The sequence below is a fragment of the Ctenocephalides felis genome, unplaced genomic scaffold (assembly GCF_003426905.1).
Source record: "Ctenocephalides felis isolate EL2017-DRISC unplaced genomic scaffold, ASM342690v1 CF-g0.4_SCAFFOLD_01886, whole genome shotgun sequence".
Lineage (NCBI taxonomy): Eukaryota > Metazoa > Arthropoda > Insecta > Siphonaptera > Pulicidae > Ctenocephalides > Ctenocephalides felis.
In genome coordinates this window covers 120,360,057-120,364,919 of record NW_020538040.1, presented here as the reverse complement: position 1 = coordinate 120,364,919, position 4,863 = coordinate 120,360,057, and the positions used below count along the sequence as shown (strand labels likewise).

The 4,863-nt window shown below is 27.9% G+C and overlaps 1 long non-coding RNA gene across 1 annotated transcript; it reads left to right on the top strand.

The window, feature by feature from the left end:
* On the top strand, positions 1–1,353 carry LOC113378009. The gene is made up of 3 exons (XR_003367133.1): positions 1–319; positions 398–496; positions 581–1,353. It is a non-coding gene; the product is annotated as an uncharacterized LOC113378009 (long non-coding RNA).
* Positions 1,354–4,863: the final 3,510 nt, after the last annotated feature.

Below are 4,863 nucleotides of genomic sequence, written 5' to 3'. Positions count from 1 at the left end.
TGTAACCCGAGTTTAGTTAGAGCCCCTGCCGCCGGTCGCGCTTGTTTTTTTTTTTTTATTTTTTTTTCACTTTGAAATCGAATTTGACATATGACAGATACTTAAATTAAACATGGCGTCCATTGTAATAAATTTTTCATGGAGAGATAACCTAGACAATATAATAAATGCTTGTTAGAGTAAAAAACAAATAAGCTGTCGAAGTGCATTGTTTAACGAAGAAGAAATACCAAGAAAAATGCATGTATTATGTAGTTCCAGCGAGAAACGACGAAGTAAAAGTAAAATAAGTAATAATATTTGCCGGCTTTCAATCTAAGTGAGTACTTTTATTAATATGCATACTTCGAATTACTTTCATTTGATTGTACTATTCTGATATGATTTTTCATTACAGTTTAATAATTCAGAAATAATTGAGACATTTAACTATATCAATACTAGAAATTTTAAGGTTATAAATAGACAGAGAGAATTCCTGTCAGCTCTCTGAAAGGTATGTTATTAAATAACTAAATATAAATTAATCTTGTTCTAATAATGTAGGATCATAACTAATAATTCTACATCGATTTTTCAGCAGTATAAAAGGAAAATACGTTCAAATGTAAAATGTTTAGACGGTTTACTAAACACATTCACAAGTGTACAAGTATTGATATGAGATGAATGAATACACAGGAAAAAACAATAAGAATGAAGTCTGAAATGTGCTGAAATCTTTGCTGATCTCCCACTAATATTGAACAGTACGACTCGTAATTATATATTAAGTCAGTTTGGAGAACATACTAAAAACACTAATGATATAATCGTAAGTGAAAGGAAATTCTCAATAAATGGTGAAATTCTAGCTAGTGCAAAGGTTAATTTAGGTTTGGCTATGTCACAGGAAAAGTTTTTAAGTATTAATAATTTCATTTTGATATTACAAGAAATATTATTATCTGTGTTGTTTAATGATGATAAAGGGAATCACATTGTATAGATTTTCAGGAACTGTCAAATGACAGGCAAAGTATAATCATGATTAATGATAAAATTCTAAAAAGCAAAGGGATAAAACACCCTTAATGTGCACTTGCTTATTGCATTTGACTATTCTGAAAGAGATGTCAATAGCTTTACTCTAAAATGTCTTATTGTAGATGCTATAAGAAAACTATTAAGTACTGTTATAATAATATCAATGATTGTTGTTTTTCTTTAAGACAATGATAATAATGACATTTTGAACAAACATTTGAATGCACATTAACAATAGCGCAGAAAAGATTCCCAAATAGAGACTGTACATCATAGATATTATGTAACTTAATGTTAATCAAAATAAATATATATGTAAATATATATATATATATATATATATATATATATATATTGGTTATATATTGATCTGAATCAATATCAATCAAAGAATTGTGGTTATATATGTATATGTATATATATAAATAATATATACATTCATGTACATTTCTATTCTTTTTGTGCTCAGCTTGAAAGGCTGATATGCTAAAATGATATTACACACACACATATATATATATATATATATGTATATATATATATGTATATATATATATATATATATATATTTGTATATATATATATACATTGTGGATAGCGTGTACATTTAAGTACATTTTTATGCTTTTCGCACATAGTTTTTACAGCTTACTACCATCTATTATAATCATATATAATGTTATATATATATATATATATATATATATATATATATATATATATATTGTGGATAATGTGTATATTTATGTACATTTTTATGCTATGTGTGCTTTGTTTATAAAGAGAACTATGTAGATATAATGTAGAATGTTTTTGTGAAAAATAAATGCTTCAAAATTTTTTTTTTTTTCAATTTTTCTTTTTTTAAATTTTGAATTAAAACGGTCCATATAATTTTGGTTCATTTCTATAGTATTTTTTATACGCACCCGTTCAGGCGACTAGTGCCATCTGTAGCGCGGGGCTTCAACTAACACAGGAATGTGGCAACGAAATATGGCCCGAGAGAGCGATCTATATACTCTTCTTTTATCTATGACTCCCCATGTGCGCAATCATTCAAGTCGGCAAGTTCATTCGTTTGCCGCGTGTCGCAGCACATGTCCCGTTTTTATTTTACTTTGTAGCGAATTCATAATACAAGTTTATGAATTTATCGACAATTAAAAGTTATTAAATTAGCTCTCTGAACACTTTGAATTCTCTTCTGATGCTGTAAATATATAAATTAATAAAAAAGATATATTTTTAGGTTATGTCTTGACATTTGTTAGTTGACATTTGTGATATGCTTGCGCAAATACTTGAACATAAACTTGAGCCGTCTGTGGGCACTGTGAAAATACGCCTGGTTGCGCATTCATTCAGTTGCACATGCATAAGCCGGCCATGTCCAACCTGCGGCCGATGGCAATTTTTGTGCGGCCCCATGACAAACAACAATCGCACATTCGCACTATTTATTATTTTCAATTTAAATAAATAAAATAATTTTTGTAAAGGCTAATATAGAAGTCTGAACACTAAGTCAGTTTCAACGGACAACGGGAGATTAGCGGCTCTATGGACGAGTGGGCAACCATTTCTAGTTCACGAGTCACTCTCCAGTCTATAAGTCCATATGCTTGTAATCGTGGGGAGTTATATCCGAAAAAATGTTCATATTACGATTATTTTGAAAAAAAAAAAAGAATTTTCAAACAGTTTTAAAATACAAAAAAAAAAAACATTTTTTTCAAAAAAGTCAATTTTTTTCAATAATTTCAAGATTCTCAAAAATCTATTTTTTTCAAAGTTTTCAAAAATATTAAAGCTTTTAACAGTTTGGAATTACGGTACGAGAAGTTCCATCAAATTGCCTTAAGGCGCGATGCCATGCACCACTAGTTTTTCCAGATTTGTTGCGGCCCAGTCATAGACCTTATACATTTTCACTTGTATTGTATACAAGTTCTATTGTATTGTATTGTATACAAGGTCTATGGGCCCAGTGCCTTGTATATTCCTAAATTTTTTAAATCCCAAAGAGTAATTTAGGTTGGACATCGCTGGCCTAGAAGACAATATAATAATGGCTGTGGAGGGCTTTCACCGTCCAACGCACACGGCTCTAAATACCGGATTAATAAAGTGCTGAAACGAAAAAATCACGGTACCAACATTCAAAAAATCGGAAATTCTTCTGAGCAGGCATACCAACAGCAGAGCATTCATATATGTCAAAACATTTGTCGCAACTGTCGAAACTTAACCTCAATTTCTTATTTTGATGTTTAGTAATAATTTTTCATTTAGTCAGAAATTTGTTGCAATATTTGATTTTTGTTATGTTATGGTAGATTTCTTCGAAACTTTGGTCATGTCAAGATCAGAACAAGTGTCGTCACAAGACTTATTCAATGTTTGTTTTGTGGTTTAATATGAATTGAAAAACACTGGTAAACGTGCACTATTTTGTATGCATAAATTTGCTTGATCACAAAAATGTATAATTATGTAAGCCAAATACTGCTACATTTACAATCTTCGTATTTATTATATCAAGACTACGTGTATGATGCAATACCAAAATTAAATTTTTTACCATTTCTTATATCTGTTCCATACTAGTGTGCAATATAATTGTTGAAAACTTCAAATATTGTTGACTACAAATGATTGAATTTTAGAACACAATCTTTATTATCAGAATAAGTCCATTATTCAAATCCAGGACTGTTCCAGTTTTTAATATGAACTAACTTGAATAACTGAAAACTTTTAGATCACATAATTTTGCTACTCAAACAAAGCTATTTTAAAAAAAAAGAAAGCATAATTGTGGTAATATTTTTTATTGAATGTGAATTAAATATATACAGTTATTTACAATAAATAGTTTATGAGTTAAAATCTGTTTACACAATGTTAATATTAATGAGTAAAGCATGGCGTGAAAGAAAATTAGAAAACAAATTGTACCACATACCAGTATAACACACAACCACATACAAGTCAAATACAATTCTTCATGATTAATAACTTATTATTAGTAATGTTATAATAAATAAATCAAATATTCACAATTTAAAACGTATCACTATAAAATGTAATAATAAATAAATCATATTTACAATTAAAAATGGCTTAAAAACCTATTACCATAATGTAATAATAAATAAAAAATATATCGACAATTCAAAACATATCACCATAATGTAACAATGAATATCATATTTACAATTTAAAACCTTTTACCGTAAAGTAACAATAAATAAATTATATTGACAATTCAAAACCTATTACCTAATATCATATCATATTTACCATTTAAAACCTATTACCGTAAAGTAACAATAAGTAAATCATATTGACAATTCAAAACCTATTACCATAATATGAAAAGAAATATCATGTTTACAATTTAAAACCTATTACCGTAAAGTAACAATAAATAAATCATATTGACAATTCAAAACCTATTACCATAATATGAAAATAAATATGTATGATTATAATTTAAAATTTATCTCCGCAATATAGCTATTAATAAATGTTATTCACATTAGAAATTTGAAAGATAGAATTGAAATGATAATATAAACAAATGAAACCTAATACCATAAATTGTGAGAGAACTTTGTTACATCATTAGATACACAAAACGCACACAAAACGTTCATTTCAACAATAGTGAATTATTACACAAACACGCCACTCAGGTTGATTAAATAGCAAAGCAACATAAATTATATAGGATTACAGGTCCAATCCAACTCCAAATAAATCATAATATAGTTATAATTAGTCACAGAGTTCTACATTTAATATTAGCAAAAAAAAACATGTTTCATATGT